Source organism: Lithobates pipiens, unplaced genomic scaffold (assembly GCF_037356315.1).
Source record: "Lithobates pipiens isolate NorthernLeopardFrog02 unplaced genomic scaffold, aLitPip1_a1.2 Scaffold_16, whole genome shotgun sequence".
NCBI classification, from domain to species: domain Eukaryota; kingdom Metazoa; phylum Chordata; class Amphibia; order Anura; family Ranidae; genus Lithobates; species Lithobates pipiens.
This window is the reverse complement of record NW_027507748.1, coordinates 512038911-512059892: the sequence shown is the minus strand read 5'-3', so window position 1 is coordinate 512059892 and position 20982 is coordinate 512038911.

The window sequence follows — 20982 nt, the reverse complement described above, 5'->3', positions numbered from 1 at the left end:
TGTAAATTAGTGAGTGTACAGCTTGTAGAACAGTGTAAATTTGCTGCCCCCTCAAAATAACTCAACACACAGCCATTCATGTCTAAACTGCTGGCAACAAAAGTGAGTACACCCCTAAGTGAAAATGTCCAAATTGGGACCAATTAGCCATTTTCCCTTCCCAGTGTCATGTGACTTGTTCTCAGGTGTGAATTGAGAGCAGGTGTGTTAACTCTCTTATACTGGTCACTGGAAGTTCAACATGGCACCTCATGGCAAAGAACTCTCTGAGGATCTGAAAAAAATGTTTCTCTACATAAAGATGACTTAGGCAATAGGAAGATTGCCAAGACCCTGAAACTGAGCTGCAGTACAGTGGCAAAGATCATACAGCAGTTTACCAGTACAGATTCCACTCAGAACAGGCCTCATCATGGTCAATGCCAGCACTGGGGAGCTACAGTTCACTGAGGGAACCATGAAAGCATGAATGCAAACATATACTGTGACATACTGAAGCAGAGCATGGTCCCCTCCCTCAAAAGACTGGGCAGTATTCCAACATGATAACAAACCCAAACGCACCTCCAAGACGACCACTGCATTGCTATAGAAGCTGAGGGTAAAGATGATCAAGCATGTCTCCAGTAGGCTTGTACAATTCGTTTCGTAACGAATCGAAATTCGGCCGAATTTTGCATCTTTCGGGCATTCGGATGCATCCGAATGTCCGAATAAAAAAATAACAAATTACAACGAATACGAAAGAAATATAACAAATTAATTCAAATGAATTCGACATGATTCGAAATTATTTCAACCACATTCAAAATTATTTCAACATGATTCGACATTATTTCAACTGCATTCGAAATGGTTTCAACATGACTCGACATTATTTCAACCGCATTCGAAAATATTTTGTGACCCGACTTTAGGGCCATGTAACTTGGGGTCACTTGGTGCTAGACAATTCAAATTTGTACTAGCACTACAACATATCCAAAGTTGAAGTGTCTAGCACCAAGTGACCCCGAGATACATGGCCCTAAAGTCGGGTCACAAAATATTTTCGAATGTGGTTGAAATAATGTCGAATGCGGTTGAAATAATGTCGAATCATGTTGAAATCATTTCGAATCCGGTAGAAATATTTTCGAATTTGGTTGAAATAATTTCGAATGTGGCCGATTTTTCGAATTCGGTAGAAAACTAAACGAAATCCGAAAACGAATTTAAGGAAGTTAACGAATATAACTAAACTAAATTAATGAATTAACAAATTAAAACGAAACAAAACTAAACTAATTTTTTCCTTTTGCACATGTCTAGTCTCTAGACCTAAACCCAATTAAGCATCTGTGAGGCCTCCTCAACTCCATGCCCAAGAGGGTTAAGGCAGTGCTGGAAAATAATGATTGCCACACAAAAATTGACACTTTGGGTGCAATTTGGACATTTTCATTTAGGAGTGTACTCACTTTTATGTTTTTGAATGATTTCTGTGAATATGTATATATATATATATATATATATATATATATATATATATATATATAATGATTTGTGTGTATCTGTATCTGTATATATATATATATATATATATATATATATATGTGTGTGTGTGTGTGTGTGTGTGTGTGTATGTGTGTTTTTTTATGTTTATATAAAAAGCTATAAAAATAATTAAACTGAAAATAGGTTGTTACTTAACCACACCCACTGTATATATACATCGGCACTTTAAAGATGGATATTTTGGTAACGGCAGCAGCACACAACCGAGGTATCCATCTTTTCAGTGGGCGCTTCTGTTTATTGTAATGGTGGTCTTGGAGCCATCAGTAATGTTGGAGGCAATTGGGTCCTTCTCCTTCCTTAGTATGGAAACGAGTGAGGGTGATGGTCCCCACTCGTCTCCATACCATAGCAGGGCAGAAACAATGTCAAAATATCACTTCTGCCCAAACCTCTTAAAGGATTATTTTTTGTTGTAATTTTTTTTTCAATTGACAATTTTTTTTTATTGCATTGAAGTCCAAATATGAGATCTGAGGACTTATTGACCCCAGATCTCATATTTAAGAGGACCTTTCATGCTTTTTTCTATTACAAGGGATGTTTACATGTGAGGTATTTCCACGATTGTTAGAGCAAGAGCAATAATTCTAGCCCTAGACCTCCTCTGTAACTTAAAACATGCAATCTGTAGCATTTTTTTAATGTCGCCTATGGAGATTTTTAAAGGTAAAAGTTTGACGCCATTCCATGAGCGGGCGCAATTTTGAAGCATGACATGTTGGGTATCAATTTACTCAGCGCAACATTATCTTTTACAATTGGGCTAACTTTACTGTTGTCTTATTTTTTAATTCAAAAAAGTGAAAAAAGTGGTTCTAAGTGGTTCTAAGTAATTCTCTATAAAAAAAATGCATTTTTAACTTGTAAACATTGAGTCTGAAAAACAGCTTGGCCCTTAAGTGGTTAATTTCTCACTGTTTTTATGCTTTTGGGTGGTGTACTGCCTGCAGGCATTCAAAAGGAGAAAATGTAAGCAATATTAAAAAAGGATTGAAGATCCATAATGTCTCTAGACACTTTAGATTAGTTCATAATCAAAATTTTGGGGTCATGAGACATTGGAGAAGAGGTAATTTTATTTGTCATTTAAGCTGCAGGAAATCTTATTGGATACATGAGACTAAAGTTTTAGTACCAACAGGCTTAAACATAGATTTTGATATTAATTGTTTCATTTCTGATTGTTAATATATTACTATCATTTATTGTGGATGGATTTTGTTTAAGATCAATGATGGCCACGGATTGACGTTTTATACACACAGGCATTTAACACACACCTTAATTTTAGGAGGGGGACTTCCTATTACAGAGGCCACTGAGTAAGCAAGAGATTCTCACTGTATGTAATCTGATGGCTCTTGTACCACCCCCCTCCACGTTCCCTCCTAGCTAGCCCAGATTGCAGTATCAGCATATAACAGGCACACACTATTTGCACCCAATTTTCAGGGTGAAAAAGTGAGTGTTATATGCCAATAAATACAGTACTTAAATAATAACTTTAAAACTAATCTCTAGGCTGTAGGCTGTTTGAGCATCAATGGTAACTGCCAGTCCTGCTAATACCATTAAAAAAAAAAAAAAAAAATATATATATATATATATATATATATATATATATATATATTATACTGGATTTATATAGCGCCAAAGGTTTATGCAGCACTTTACAATGTAGAGAGGGAACAGTACAATTACAATACAGTTCAATAGAGAAGGAATAGGAGGGCCCTGCTCATGGAGCTTATAGTCTAAAGGGAGGGGTGGTGGCACAAAAGTTAGTAGCTGTGGAGGATGATCTGATGAAGGGGACTCAGGTACAGTTCTTAAGTGGAGGTGGGGAACGCCTAAAGTCAGACAGTGTAGGGGCTAACTGGACATACAGTACTAGGGCTAGGCCATAGGCTAGTTCAGGCTCCTAATTTTACTTTGCTTTATACACTAAGATGTGATAGTGTTCAGTGCAGAAATGTATAGATATAGATACTCAGTATGTAATGAGACAAAAGTGATCTGTAAACAATGCTACCTTCTGGAAACAAGCCATTTAGATGATTGCTAAATGTACTTGTAACACAATAGCTTAGAAAAGTTTTATATATATTTGAAAGGACTGTACGTACTAAACAAACAAAAAAATGTTTCTACACATGTGTTTAGGTATAGAGTTTTGAATTCAACCCAAATGCAGTGGATCTGTAATTATAGTAAAAGTAGATCTGTGTTTTGAAGAAATGAAAAATCCCTATTTGTTGTTCAGTGAGAACTAAAACAAAAGTTAAATAACATTGTTTAAAATTTCCCTTTCCTTGTTGTCTTTATTGAGAAATGGTGTTATTATTTTTACCCAGCAGGAGACTACAAAATTTGACTCTGCCATAGCTTGAAACCATTTTTAGATTATTTGCTTAGTAAAGATGATACAATTTACAAACTACAAAAACTAAACACATATGCATTAGCTATTTATTTTATTCCCCTATATTTTATAGATACATGGCAGTGGGTCTGATTTACTGAAGAGAAATGAACAAGAAGAGATATAAATTCAAATGGCATGTTTGCATTACAGGATTGGATGTGCATGTAGATTACACAGGAGGTTTGATGAACCCAGGAAAAATCCTCTAAACCTGAATATCGCACTGACATTGACATCTCTAGTTTCTGGATCTTGTTTTTATTTTGTCTTTTTTCAAGGCAAATGTGCCAGCTTTTTTTTTTTTTTTTTTTTTTTTTTAAAGCCAATGCAAAAACATGAAAGGAAAATACTGTTCAGGTGGGAGAGGATCTTTTAGTTTGCCTAAAAGTCCACATTAGTAAAATAAAAAAAATGTAAATAATATGCCCAGGGATGCCTAAGGCTGGATTCACACTTATGCATTTTTAGTACTTTTTGCATTTTGCAGACTTGCACTACCATAGGAATTCATGTTAAATGGCAAAATGCAAAAAGCACAAAAAATGCATAGGTGTGAATCTAGCCTAAATGCCCATACACACGATCTGACTTTTTGACAACAAACATGCAAATTAGCTGTTTTGGAGCAACATCCGACCGTGTGTATGCTCCATCGGACAAACTTTTTCAGTTTTCATCTGACTTTTGTTGGCTGTGCGAACGGACACATTTTTTGACAACATAAGTCCGATGGAGCAAAGTCTGATCGTGTGTACACAAAACCATCAGACTTTAGTACAAAGTACAAACACGCATGCTCGGGAGCAAGGACCAGCACGAAAAGGTTGATCTTGTAAAACTAGCGTTTGTAATGTAGATAGCACATTCGTGTCAAATTCGGAATTTTCTAAATACAGCGTACATTCTCTTAATTTTTAATGGCTTAATAATAATAAATATGATTTGCTGGTGATACTGACGAAGTACTAACAAACATATTTTACATAGGACTTGTATTCTAATGATATCAAAAAACACATTTATTTTTTTTGGCCATTTTGTTTATTGTGCATTCACAACATAAATACAATTCTTAAATTATTAGACATATTTTCTGTCATCACAATTGTAAATTTAAAATTATAAACCAAAAGAGCAAATGATACACCAAAAACCAAAACTATAGCCTATTAAATCAGACTTAAATAAAAAAATCAAACATGCTAAATTAGTAGCCCCTAAACTCCCCAGACCACTGGCCTTGTTGTGCATCCTGGGGCGGATTTTGCCACTGACCACCATGCTGCTGAGGTGGGTGGGCTTGCTGGGGTGGGTAGGTTTGCTGAGGTGGGCAGGCTTTTTGAGGTGGGTAGGCTTTCTGAGGTGGGTAGGCTTGTTGTGGAGTAGGTAAAGTTGTGTGGTCCAAATTACACACATGAGATTTGTTGGTTAGCTCACGTTTTATGGCCCTGCTGAATAGCTGAATTATGATACCCTCACAGAGCTCCCTTTGATCTGGGTCAATTTTGCAGAGCTTATTAGCTGTAAAACAGCCAAACCCTTCAGCGCTATCGGGTGCTGTGGTGATGACAGAAGTAGCCCTACTTAGGAAGTCAGCTGTGGCCTCATCCGGGTGGTGACTCTTGCTGGCCCATTTTTTGTGAGGACGCAGGGGAGGGATTCTGCACTCCGTTGTCTGGCTGCTGGGCCCAACCTCTTCTTGGCTCAAAAGTTCACGTGTGTGAAAAAACATTTTAATGTTTGGTCATCCATCACAAATACTTTTCAGATCATGACTTTTTTAATTTGGAATGTGTAAAATTAGTAAAGACTATCAATATGACTCCAGCATTTCTCATTCTTGTCCAATTTCTTTTTGGCCACTACTTGTCTATTGATATGGAACTCACTTTTTTTTTAGCCAAGCTTTTTTTTATATATAAATATTATATTTTTTTTTTATTTTTTTTTTGCCAAGCTTTTAAACAATGCTATACAATGTTATACCAAGCTGAGCTACTCCTCCTCTTCATCCTGTGTAGGATCAGGCTCGGTATTGGTGGCCTCAGCTGATGCGGAGGGCAGTGTAGAGAACGATCTACGTGGTACTGTTTGATCCCTTAAAAAATGGAGGCTATTAAAATACCAGAGCTTGGGAACATAGACCTCTTCAGCTGCTGCTCCAGTTTTTTGGATTCCTCTATCTTCTTTCATTCCCTGTAATACATGCTTCTGAAGCCCCCAATTTTTGTCTTGATCAAACTGTAGGTTCCTCTGGGGTACACCGTTTTTGCTAATTCTACCAGTTGCTCAATTTCTGCTATCCTCTTGGTTTTATTGCAATAGGCTTTATGTTTGACTTGCCACAGACACGTGAGCTCCCTGTATTTTTCTATAAATTGGGTAAGGAATTAGTGAAAATTTAAACTTGACTTTGCCATTTTGATCTCTGCAAAACATAATAAAAAATAAACCATAATGGGTAGCATATAGCTCATAAGCTGCTCACAATATGAGCCTTTATTTAAGCAGTAGGGAAGGGCTGTATGTTCGAGCCGAACATGAGTTTGACTTGAACATTGGCTGTTCATCCAATAGCAAACCATTTTGGTTGTTTATGACAAGTTATAAATCCACAGAACACCCTATAGAAGCCTATATGAGAATTCCAAAGTCTTAATTTTAATCAACAATATGCAAGCTATTGTCCTAAAGAACTTTTTGTGACCCAGGGGACATGTATCAATGCAAAAGAAAGTTTTAAACAAACGGCCGTTTTTATTGGGACCATGGACTTTAATGTTTAAAAGTGAAACAAGAAAAGTGAAATATTCTTTTACATTTCGTACCTGGATGTGTGTTGGGGGGGGGGGGGGGTGCTGGTGGTTAAGTGTGAATGTCTATAGTATATCTATAAAGTTGCACATGTTTCCCATGTATAAAAACAGTCCAAGAGCAAAATTATATTTCCAAAGTAAAAGAGTCATTTAACAGTACCAGCGGTAGTGACAAATTTAATAAACGTACCTTCCTTTCTTGTCTACCTTCAACTTGCAACGGCTTGCGTCAGCATGTGTTCGTCTCCTGCCTATTCTGAACGTTACATTTCATCACATGTTCGTGTTTTATACACGGCATACGTGGCAAACCTCCGCTCTCCGAGCGTCATGCCGTTGGCCCGTGACCATATTACAGATTCTGCAATGCATCGTTAATATTTCACGTTCATGTACCATTTTTTTTTTTTTTTTTTTCAATTTAGTTTTTATTAGAAATTTTCACAAACAAAGAAAATAGACAGTTATTGACATTATGTATATGATAGGAATTACAACAGTGCTATGCCATACACAGATTTACAGATCTTATACTGTATAGAGAACAGGAAGCGCAATAATGTAATCTTTCAACATATAACTAGTCAGACTGTTCCTAAGATAGCAAATTGAAACTTATAACTAAGCCCCTTCAGAATATGCATGTTGTGAGTGGTTCGAGAATGAAGAGAGGGCAAGTAGGAACTAAATAGAACCAAGAACTGTGAAGAAGAAAAGGCCGAAGAAGAACAGAAAGATCAAACAGAAGAGAAAGAAAGAGAGAGATTTCATACTAAGATAGGCATAGAGTAGCTTCGGGGAAAGGGATAGGTAAGAAGAAAGAGAAAGAGGAAGGGCAGAGTGAGGATAGAAGGAATTGAGATGGACCCGATGTTTCTAATATGTTATGAGTGTGGAGACCGATTAATGGTATTTAATTTTCCATGCTTTCCAGGGATCTGTACAGTTCATATTCTTACTTAACCTAGAAAGTAGTAACGTTTCATATATACAATTGGTTTTCACAATAGTAATGACTTCAGAAAGGCAAGGAACAGCATCTGTTTTCCATTTTCGAGTTATAAGTGATCTGGCGGCTAGAAGAACGTGTGTCACCATCGTTTTATACTGGGGGGGATATTTCTCAATGCCCAAATTCAATAAGGCTAAACCTGGATCGGAGGGGGCAATAATCCCTGTGAGGGAGGATAGCAGTCTAAATACACTATTCCAAAAACTAGTCAAGTGCCTACATGACCAAAGAATATGCTTGAGTGAACCCACCTCTCCACAGCCCCTCCAGCACAGATTAGAAATCCCTTCGGAAAATTTAGATAATCTATATGGGGTAAGGTACCACCCCAATGCTATCTTTTGGTGTAACTCCCAGTGGTTAACACAGCGGGATGCCTTATAGATCGAATTGATGGCTTGATGCCACTGTGTCAGTGAGTATACCCTTCCCAGGTCTCCCTCCCATTTTAAATATGGGGGGGATTTGATAAATACATTTTTGTGCTGGAGGATGCCATAGAAAAACGAAACCCCTTTTACTAGCGCAAGTTTGTTTGTATAAAACTTCCAGACATCTGCATGCATGAAAATTCGGGCTGTGGGCACGGAGCGTAGAAAGTGTGAGATCTGACCGTATCTATATAGTTCCCCCCTCTCTAGGCCATATTCATCTTGCAACGTTTTGAAGTCTTTAATTCGACCGTCACAGAACAGGTCAGAGAGAAATTCGATACCTTTGAGCCTCCAGGCGTGAGTAGTAAGACCAGGGATAGCTCTACCAAGTAAATCAATATCTATGGGGACCTCCAATGCTCCCCCCTCCGCAGGCTCGATCCGCCCGAGGTCCCTCCATGCCCAAAGAGAGGCCTGGATCATCAGCGGTAGTTGTCTCAGATTAAAGGGCCTCAGCCTATCAAGCCAGAGCAAAGAGGGGAGGTCCCCTGTCGGGGACATAGACTGCTCAATATCCCTCCAAGGGATAGACGTTTTTTTGTGGAACCAAGTTGCTAGTTGGGTGAGCAGAACTGCCTTAAAATAGTCCTGGAGCTCCACATAACCCATGCCTCCCACCTTTCTATGTTTTATTAGTAAGCCTTTAGCACACCTAGGTTTCTTCTGCTGCCATATATACCCATTGAGAAGGGAGTTAAGTAATCTAAGGTACATGGGTTTGATAGGTATTGGTAATGTGCGAAATACATATAGGATCTGTGGGAGTAATAACATTTTGAAAGAGGCTAGTCGTCCTGACCATGTTAGTTCCGTTTTAGAAATGCGTCTGGTCTCAGAGGTTAGTTTTTGGAGTAGTAAGGAATAGTTGGCCTCAGCTAATCTGTTAGGGTCTGCTGTAATCTGCAGGCCCAAATATGTTATGCTGTCTTTTTTCCAGGAATACGGAAAAGATTTTTGTAGTTTAAGCATAGTTTGTGATGGGATATCAAGGGGAAGGATAAGGGACTTAGAATCATTGACTTTGTAGTAGGAGATATTGCTAAATTGGTCTAGAATGCTCTGAGCGTGTATTAAAGAAAACGTTGGGGATGTAAGGAAGAGGATTATATCGTCCGCGAATAGATTTATTTTGTGTGACTTCCCCCTAAAAGTAAAACCATGGATATCTGGATGGGCTCTAATTTTTTCCGCCAGGGGTTCTATCAACAAGTTGAAGATGGAGGGGGACAATGGGCACCCCTGTCGGGTACCATTTGTTATAGTAAAAGGTTGGGATAGGATGCTAGAGGTATAGACCCTTGCAGAAGGAGTGGAGTAGAGAGCTAAAATTGCGGACAGAATAGGGCCTTGGAATCCAAATTTACTCAGAACAGATCTCATGTATCCCCAATGTATCCTGTCGAACGCCTTCTCCGCATCCAAAGAAAGGAGCAGAGAAGGCGTCCGACAGGCCCTCGCGTGGCAGACAACATCGATCACCCGTCTAGTCGCATCGGAAGCTTGCCTTCCAATTGTAAATCCTGCTTGGTCGGGATTTATAAGAGTGGGCAAAATAAGCAATAGTCTATGAGCCAGAATTTTAGCATACATTTTTACATCGGTATTGAGAAGCGAAATTGGGCGGAAATTGGCTGGGGTATCCGGGGACTTTCCTGGTTTAGGTATGGTAACAACATAGGCACCTAACATTTCTGAGGGGAAAGAGGAGGAGGTAATCGCCTTCGAATAAATTTCTTGTAACGTTGGGGTTAGAAGTTCGCCGAATTTGGAGTAATATTCTCCAGGAAGACCATCAGGGCCAGGAGATTTGCCCGATGGCAGTGTTCTAATGATTTTTTGTATCTCCGCCTGGGAAATAGGGGCGTTTAAAGCGGAAAGTTGCTCCTCTGAGAGCTTGGGTAGTGAGACACCATCAAGGAATGCCTGACTGTCAGCTTCTGTTGGTTGTGGGGTATTGGGGTCTGTATTGATATTATACAATGAGGAATAATACCTGGCAAAGGAATCAGCAATTTCTTTAGGATTATATATCTTGCTGCTATCTGAAGAGTTAATTAAGTAAGGAATAGTAGTTCTAGTCCTCTGCTCTCTTAAACGTTGGGCCAAAAGTTTACCTGCTCTATTACCCGCCGAGTAATGAGTCAGTCTAAGGTAGTGGACAAATTTGTTGTGGTCTTCTAGGAGCAAAAGTCTGAGTTCAGATCGAAGAGCGTCTAACCTATGGGCTGTCTTGGGGCAAGGGGTTATCTTATTCTGACTGTCTAGTGAGTCAATATCAGTTAGAATTCGGTCAAGCCTAAGAGACCTCTGTTTTTTAAGTCTAGCACTAGCTTGCAGTAATATGCCTCTTATGAAGGCCTTATGTGCACACCAAAGAGTCATTGGGTCGTTAACCGAACCAGTGTTAGTTACAAAAAATTCTTTTAGACTCTTATGAACTTCTACCATTTGTTCATGTGAACCAAATATGCCAGCACTCGCCCTCCAGATCCCAGACACAGTATGAGTGTTCCCCTCCGCCACCACTACTGATATGGGTGCATGATCGGACCAAGATATACCGTGTATGGCGGAGGAGGACACTGCTTGCAACAGAAATCTATCTACCAAAATCATATCAATTCTTGAATACATGTTGTGTCTAGAGGAGTGAAAAGAGTAATCCCTCTCAGTAGAGTGCTGACACCTCCAGACGTCATACAACCCCTCCTCCTGCAGTAAGTGCCGCAAGGAGGGAAGAGGTCGACGAGATCTGGTGGTCGTGTCCATTCGGAAGTCCACAGTTATGTTATAATCTCCACACATCACCAGAGCTCCTTGTCGCACTTCTCTAACTTTGGTCAGGAGTCTCTTGAGAAATCTAAGTTGGTGAGAGTTGGGAGCATAGAGATTCACAATAGTGTAGATCTTATTATTAAGGGAACCTATTAAAATTAGATATCTGCCCTCAGGATCGGATATGGTGAGGATGTGAGAAAAAGCAATCGAGTCTCTGATAGCTATCACCACACCCTTACGTTTTTGTGAGGCAGATGCAAAAAACAGATGTGGGAAGTGCTTGTTGCGAAAGGGCGGTGGGTTACCAGCTAAAAAGTGCGATTCTTGTAGACAAAGTACATCCGCCCTCAACTTCTGGGCTTCTTTCCAGACAGATGCTCTTTTTGCTGGGTGATTTAACCCATGCACATTAAACGAAACTATCTTAACCATCGAGAGCCGGGGTGTATGATGAGTATGTTAGTTCTCATACCTTTCTTGATTGTAGAGACATGCGGAAGACGTGTAGGTGACCTGGTCAGTCTGGTGCCACATCTCTGGCTGACACATCTAGAGCGTCGCAGAGTCCATCTCATGGGAAGGAGGGGAGGGGTCCAGGGGGGAGAAGTAGCATAGTAGAAAAGGGAAAAAGAAACAACACAAATAAAGAGAAAGTTAGAAATCCAGAGTGTAGGCTTAAGCCACAAAGGTAAAAAAAACGATTCAACATGGAATCTGTAGGCAGTGATCCTGCCCATCATATAACTGGGGGGAAACAACAACGTTCATAAAGGTCCGCAGGTACCGAGAGCAACAGTATAAAAAGAAGTAGTATTCAGACAAAAAAAAGGGTCCGGGTGCTTCAATTGTTGCGATTCAGATTTTTCTTCTTGCGTGACACCACCTGCCAGTTGTCTGGCGATGAGATTTTTGATAGAGAGGCCGGAACAGGGTCAGCTTGTACTGGGAGAATGTTCCACTGTTTGAGAAGCTCCAGACCATCCTCTAAGTTGTCAATCACTGTGGTATGACCTTCCCTGGAGATAGTAAGCTTACAAGGAAATCCCCATCTATAAACGATGGCATGGTTGCGAAGTGCTTTAGTTATGGGAAGCAAAGCTTTCCTCCTCTGCATGGTGTGCTGCGACAAGTCTGCGAAGACTTGGAGGTTGGCGTATCGTTCCGGGGGTTGCTTATTGGTACGGAAGGCAGAGGTGAATTTCTCCTTGACCTGGAAAAAATGGACCCTCAGCAGAACGTCTCTCGGAATGTTGTCCGGGAGGTGCGATGGCTTCGGAAGGCGATGGATTCTGTCAATCGCCAGATCTGAGGCAGGCAGGTCCGGTAGGAAGGCCCCTATCAGTTCTTGAGCATATTGGAGTAATTGAGTCGGTAATACCAGTTCCGGGACGCCCCTCAGCTTAATATTGTTGCGTCGGGACCTGTCCTCCAAATCCGCGACTTTGGCTTTTAGCCACGCCACCTCCTCCGATTGACCGTTCTGGGCATCTACTACTGCGTTAATTGTAGAGGCGAATTCGCCCATTTTGTTTTCGACATGGTCTATCCGCTCTTCCACAGCATTAAGATCAGATTTGAACCCCCGCATACAGTCCATTATGTCAGCGTGCAGGGTGCTACGCAGGGAGACCAACATGTCTTTTAAGGTAGTGTCGGATACCGGTTGGTTCGATGTGGGGAACGAATCTATGGTGTCCGAGATTTCCCTGGTGTCATCTAACCGGTCCCCCTCTCCACTAACCTGTATTGCGTCAGGATCCTCCACCATCCGCGGCTTGGACTTCGCTGGACTGAGGGAAAGCGGTGTGGACATACCCGGGGATCCACGAGGTGAGCGGTGGTCTGGGGTAGGAGCCTCTGAGCCGGAGCTGCTGGAGGCCGACGGCGAGGCGGCGCCGGCGCCATCTTGGAGTAGGCCTTGAGGATTCCGCGGGAAGAATTGCGGTAGTTTCTTCAGTTGCGGTAAGTTTTTGCGCTTGCGGGTCATCCCTGCTGTATGTGGAGGCGATACAGCTTCGGTGGATGCCAGTATCAGGTCGAGGAAGCACTCCGGAGTTTGAGTTTAGCTCTCGGTGTAGCGGAGCTACCGTCTCATGCGTCCATTCAGCAGCGCGGTAGCCACGCCCCCCCGTTCATGTACCATTTTAATATTATTTAGTATATTATACTATTTTAATTATCATATATATATATATATATATATATATATATATATATATATATATATTAGATAAACTTTCCATACACGTATCTAGCAAAAAAGAAGTTCAGTGCTTAAAATTTTCTATCGTGTATGAGGTGGAGTCAATCATATATTCCGATCGGACCTATATACAGGCCGTGTGTTAAGCTTGACATACACTGTGCATGCATGAAACTCCGCTCGCGTCGCCCGCCCCTGATGTTCCCTTTCTGTAATATTCCCCGCCCCTTCTCCCTTCATTGTGCAGTCGGAGTAAACATAGCTGAGACACAGATGCAGGTTAATGTGTCATCTAGTGAGGAGGAATCCCGATCTAGGAGGAGGAGATTCAAGGCCACCAACATGGCCTTTGAAGAAATGGTGGAGATGGTGGACATCTTGAGGAGGGAGGACTATGATGAAAACATGGCCCATACCTGCATCCAAATTTATTGAAGGACCAAATCATGAATAGAGTGGTGAACACTCTGGAGGAGAAGTTTGGGGTGCGACGGTCCAAAGACCAGTTGAGGAAGCACTAGTCCGACATTAGACTGAGGGAGCCGGATCAGTACCTCAAAATAAAGAAGGAGCTTCAAAAGTAAGTACCTGTCATGCGTTCCTATTATAAATAGCAACTTGTATGCACTTGCATACCGTTCTTATGTATGAACCAACGTTCATAGTCAGGAACCATGTTCATAGGATGATTGTTTATTAGTGGATACGATGTTATTAGCTGATACAGGGTTATAACTGTTTTGGTCGGGATCATTTGTCATATTGAGTGAAGTTTCTAACATTATTGTTTAGCTGTCTTTGAAATTTGAATTAATTGCTAAATAGATTCAGTGGAATGTAAGGAGAGGGCATACAGTAGCTGTTTCCACATCTGGACTCAGGAGCACTAGTGTGTGACATCAGAGAAACTTGGGCAAGAAAAGTTAAGTATTTCAGTTAAAAGAGAAATTTAATTATGTCTTCAACTTGGATCTCTTCATAAACAGACAATTGTACACCACCTCAAAGCAATGTTTCATATCTGTGTGCTAAAGTATACCTTTTGTTTGATTCTCATAGGGGAGAAAAAACTCAGACAACAACCCCGCCAGGGCCCCAAACCCCACCAGGACCCCCAACCTCACCAGGACACCCAACCCCGCCAGGACCCCCAACCCTGCCAGGACCCCCAACCTCACTGGGACCCCCAACCCTGCCAGGATCCCCAACCTCACCGAGACCCCCAACCCGGCCAGGACCCTCAACCTTGACAGGACCCCCAACCTCGCCAGCTTGAATGGCAAATTAGCACCAGCAATCCAGAGGAGGTGGAGGAAAGAAAGGTGGAAGAAGTGACAGGGATGTACACTCCACCAGGTGAGTGTCTGACAACCCTACCTCCACGTAATCTATATATATATATATATATATATATATATATATATATGCATATTTCTAAATACATGTTTTTTAACCCATTTTTAGATGATGTGCTGTTTGTGGAACAGGAAGCGGAACCTTTCAGACACAGAGGCTCATCGGCCAGATCATGGCATGGAATAGGGAGATTGATGCCATGCGCAATCGCTTCAATATCATGCAGCAGGAAATGAAGAACATAATAGATATTTTGGGAATAATATAATCCCTTTTTCCATTAAAAAAAATAATCATTATTTTCATTTCCTGCTGCATGATGTTGAGGCGATGTCAACATTCCAATTTTATTGTTCTAATTTTTTTTTTATGTTTTTTAATAAAACACCTAAAAAAAATATATATTTATACTATTTTGATGTTAAAAATAAAAAAAGTTGAAAAAAAATCTATATATTTTGATGTTAAAAAAAGTGATCAAAAAAAATATATCTATATATTTTGATGTTAAAAAAAGTGATAAAAAAAAGCACATGTGAATGTGCACAGATTTAAAGTTAAACTAAAAACAATGTGTGGCTTCTTATTTCAATGCTCAGTACCAGTATATTTGTTAAGTTATAGTTGCATTGACCATGTACTCTAAAATGTGTGTAGCCGAGATACAGCACAATATAAAAGTTAGCTCAAAGAGAGATTGTCACCTCATGTTGCACATCAGGTTGGTTTAAACTAGTGGCAAAAAGGACAACAATCATGGTTATTTGCAAACATAAGAAACACAGAAAACAGTAGTTGAAATTAAATATTATTTTAGATATAAGTAAACTATTTACAAGTTAGCGAGAACATTTTGCTGCCAAGGCACTGCCCCTCTACCGACAATGTAGTCCATATATTGTTCACGGACAAGATGGCCATTCTAGGAGCCCAACAGCACATGCACTTTCAAGAGCTGGCATCACAGCCACTTCAGCTGGTCCGGAAAAAGCTTCATCGGTTTACCCTGAGGCAATATAGCTGGAAGCATTCCTCATTAAAAAATTATGGAGGATGCAGCAGCATAACATAGCAGCATAACACCACATGATTACATTTATATTCTGCCAAGTTTATGGCAGTTAAAAAGAGATGAAATTTGATGGAAAGAATGCCAAAGGCATTTTCAACTACCCTTCAGGCACAAGAGAGGCGATAATTGAAAATCCGTTGTTCTGGGGTTAGGTTGCTCATTGGAAAGGATTTTAGAATATGTTCCCCCAAAGAAAAGGCATTATCTGCCATGAACACAGACAGTCAAAAAAATTCTATATGCATCAGCACACCTCCATCAGAGTGATGCCCATTCATCCCATCAACATATAAAAAATCATATTTGGCTGACACCACAGCCAGCAGAACTATGCTGCAAATCCTTTATAATTGAAATAATATGATCCTGAGTTTGGCGGTGGAAGTATCATCACATGCTTGCCATCAATGGCACCTCCACAGTTGGGGAAATTCCATAAATTGGCAAACTAGGCCGCCACATCGTGCCATTGCTGGGTGTTTGAAGGAAACTGTGGAATCAAACAAATCAAAAAAAATGAGTACCTGAGTACATAAAATTACAACCATATTTGACACAAACATTGTGGAGCAACAGAATATTCTAACATTTAATGTGTATTTAAAATAAAAATGATAAGTTACAATTTTATGCTCCCTCACTCCCTCTGGTGGAACATTCTAAAAATCTTAGGAGGGGGGAGTTGGGTATGATGTTTTGGACAAGTAAACACTTCCATAAGAACTAAATGCATTAAAATGTAAGTTTAATTTGGCCAACCCATCCATCTTTACAAGATTGTCAGGCCAGTGGACAGGTAAGAAGTGGCATAAAACAAGTTGAGGAAGCTGGCACAGCACAGGGATGGTGGGAGGTATCCATAATGGTAAATTAATCATAACCAAAGTATAATTTGTATATTTTGAAGGTAATCAGGCAGGCCCTTGGACTACATTATTTTAATAATTTAGGCAGCAATCTTAACTCAAAAAAATAAGGCACACAGTGTATGTGTTTAGGTAAATATGCAGATAGAGTAGTTGTATTGGTTTACTATGCATTTTTTAGTATTGTTTTCTTTATTTATTTTTTTCTTTCTTTTTTTTTTTTTTTGGGCGGGGGTTCAAAATAAGTGTGTGAAACACAAAAAAGGGACTCTTGCACTCTGCATGAATTTAAGGGCAGGAATAAGATTGGGACACATTTTAGGTGGTGTTTAGGGTAATGAATGAAGCATAATAAATGCCGTGTTAAGTACTAAATTAGGTGTGTATGGGCCCAGGGTAGCATGCTGGGGAGGTTAGTGAATGGAAATATGCACGTAGGCCACAAAAAATGTTACAGCTTGCATGAGGACAAACAGGACATTCATTCACAGCATATTACAAATATTACAAAAATTGGAAGGATGGAATACAAAAAATATAAAATGAATTGGAAAACATGAAGGTGATATTAAAGCAAAAAACTTACACGAACATAGTCCTTCTGCAGGACTTGGATGATGGCACTACATGTCTCAGGAATAATGACTCCCAGAGCCTGGGGAGAGATACCAGTGGTAAACTTGATATTCTGGAGACTCCTCCCTGTCGCCAAATAACGCAAGGTGGCTATGAGCTTTTGTTCTGCTGGAATAGCAGCTCTCGTGCAGGTGTCCTGCTTCATGATATAGGGGGACAGCAAGGACAATAGTTGCTGAAAGCAGGAGTCCGTCATCTGGAGATAATTATGATAATCATTCGGATTATTCTCCTGCAGCTCACGCAATAAGGGCATATGGCTAAATTGGTCACAATTAAGTAGCCAGGTTTTGGCCCAAATACTCCTCACCCTACTACTCCGATTATTCCTAGACCGGGCTAAAGTCACAGCAACAACTCCAAGCCCATAAATAGCATGCTCTCTCCTAGGATCGCTCAACATGGCTAGTTGGCCAAAACGGTCGGAAATTAACATGAAACGCGCGGAACAAAAAGACGTGAATCAGCACCGACCAAACGTCTACTAACTCAAAATTAGCAGAAGGAGCCCGAAGGGTGATGCCAGAGAATTGAACGTCCTCTTTTGAAGCTTTGTAAGTACGTTGTAACATCACTAAGTTCGTGTTTGTTTCACAAAAGTCAGATCGTGTGTATGCAGTACCAGTTTGTGGACTACACCCTTTGTACAAAAGTCCACTGTAAAGTTTGTACAAAGTCCGATCGTGTGTATGAGGCTTTAGGCTGGATTCACACCTATGCATTTTTAGTGCTTTTTGCATTTTGCAGATTGGCACTACAGAACGTGTTCCATAGGAAACCATGTTAAATGGACTGTAGTGCAAATCTGTAAAATGCAAAAAGCACTAAAACTGCACAGGTATGAATCTAGCCTGCGGCATGATTTACACTTGTGCAGGTTGCAATTCGCATATTGCAGGTGCATTTTTCAATATACATCTTTGAACCATCAAAGTCCATGGAACCAGAAACCTGAAAAAAAACCTCCTGGCCCTTTCAATAAAAGGCACAGATGTGAACCATGTTAAATGGACTGTGGTGTGTTTTTTTAAAACTGAAAATGCACTAAAATGCATAGGTGTGAACCAGGCCTTAAAGTCTCAGAGCAGTAGGATATAGTCATTTAGGCTTGATTCACACCTGTCCATTTTTAGTGCTTTTTGCATTTTGCAGATTTGCACTACAGCACATGTAGAAAAACATGTTAAATGGACTGTAGTGCAAATCTGCAAAATGCAAAAAGCACTAAAAATACATAGTTGTGAATCAGGCCTTAAAGAGGATTTTTTAAATTCAAATAGTGGCCATAGATCTTTCATTTAGTGGCAGTAGCATTGCTATCAGTAAACAACAAAACCACGTCCAGCTTGTGTTTGTCAGCAAACCAAGAGATCTGTCATTTAGCATTGGTAGCATTACCAGCACTAAATGAGAGATCCCTTTCATCTTGTTTGTAAATAAATGGGCCCAGGAATCCTGCATACTATCACTGACCAAATATGTTCATGTCAATATGAAGTCAATAATGTCACCCAGCTTGCCCAACTCATTTGTTTACATTTATAAGCCAGCTGGGGATCTATCATTTATGACAGGAGTAGTAGAAGGTGAACATAGTTGGGATCAGTAGGTCGTTGTGTCAGTAAGTCATTGTGATTGACTAGGATCCACATTACCAGACAACATATTTTTTCTTCTAATAAGGACTTTTTAATTGTATTTACTTTTTCTTGTAACTAAGTAACAAAGGGTACTTTGTTCCCCTTAGTCATTAACCTGAGAGGGCTAGGTATTTGGGCCTTCCTTATTCTAAAGGTATTCCCAGATTCCAATGTTTCCTCCCACAAACCCCCATATACTGTACTTAGAGATGGGTCAAACACCCCCTTGTTCTATTTGCAGCAGAACTCCCGAACAGGGGAAAAGATATAACCCGAACGGCGAATCTCATTGAAGTCTATGGGAGCCGAATAGAAAAAATCAAAAGTGCCCATTTTGAAGATTTATATGCAAGTAATTTGTCATAAAAATGGGGGTCCAGATACTGCCATGGGGTCATGTATCAATGCATTTTTTTAAACAATTGTTTTTTACAGGAGCAGTGATTTTAATGGTGCTTAAAGTGCAACAATAAAAACTAAAAATTCCTTTAAATATAGTGTATGGGTGGTCCCCTTAGTCTGCCTGTAAAGTGGCACATCTGTAACATGCAAAGAGCATGCTGTAGCAAAAATTATATTTGTAAAGCCTTTCGGATCTGGTACAGATTTTAAGGGGAACCTCACACAAATTTTTTTTTTTTTTAAATGGCATGGGTCCCCATATCAGGGCATGCAGCCTTGTGGGTTAGGAAATGGGGGGTGAGTGAGTGACTCCCTCCTGAAAAATACCAGGCTACATGCCCTCAAAATTATCTTGTAAAATATAATTATACCGTTTGGATAAATGAGGAGCCAAAATATGGTAAAAATATTTATTATATAAAGTAGAATATCTATCTGGACCAGGTGTTATGAAAGTTTTTAGGGACTAGATAATCTCACTTATTTCAATAGCGATTCATGGAGCGTTCAGTTTCTCAATTTGAGTGGGAAGCAAAACATCCCCAAGCCAAGCCAAAGAAGAATGGTTTGGTGAAGAATGAAGAGCAGAAATTCTTGTAGAGAAAATCTCCATAACTTCTTTAGGGTGAGAGACTACATTTCCTTTAGAATTGCGTAATTTATAGACATGTGGGGGGTTTGTTTCAGCTTTCTAGCAAACATTGTAGAGGCAGAGTTGCCATATAATAGGAATTTCGCTTTGGACCATCTCAAGGCATTTTTTGTGTCAGTAGACAACAATGTGTCAAGGGCTCTTCTTTTATCTTGGATGTGATTATATACATTTGGAGATAGGGATTGGACATTTTTGTAATATATTTTGTCTAATTCTTTAGTTAGGGTATTAATATCCAGTAATTCTGATTATTTTTTGGCTGAGGCGGTATTAATTATGTGACCTCTCGTAACTGCCTTATGTGCTGTCCATAAAGTGGTAGAAAGTATGTCTGGAGTTATATTATGAGTAAAGTAATCTGCTAATTGTGTTGTAAGTTGTTGGGTGATTGTGGAGTCTGTTAATAGAGAGTCATTAATATGCCATTATAAGGGTTAGAGATGCCAAAAACTAAATGAAAGGAGACCAACTGCCCAAATCCCTAGTAAACAGTAAAAATGTAATTGATCGATTTTTTTCTCTTGTGGGACTTGTAAAAGGCAGGAGTCTCCAAAATAATATCAAAGTATACATTTCTTATTTTATTAGAAAAGCTAAAACATAAAAAATAATAACATATGGATGCACAATTACTATTACATGATGTACAAAGTGATATATACAAACACAATAGGGATCATAACACCACACTTATAGATCCTAAGTAGTGAAACTAGGACCAAAAAGGCCCGACGCATTTCAAGGTTGTCAAAGGGTAAAACTTCTTCTTCAGGGTCTGATGGTGTAGTATATCCTCATCTGTAAACATTGTAAGAGAACAGAAATAATAAACAAACAATAATTATATTTGACAACTGTGGTTCAGAGAGTACCATAACAGCACATAACTATCAGATATATTATATAATGTGTTCTAACCGTATATTGTTGTACATCACTGTTCAAAGAGCATACAGCATGATAAAAAATAGGGGAGAGATGAAAATCTGCCTGCAGGGATCAGATCAGTGAGCCAGTGTAAGATGTCTGGAAGATACCGCAGACTCGACATTCAAGCTGGGCACAGGGCGTATCCTAACCACATGTGTTGCACCCATTGGAGTGTACCCAAATTGATTCTATGATCA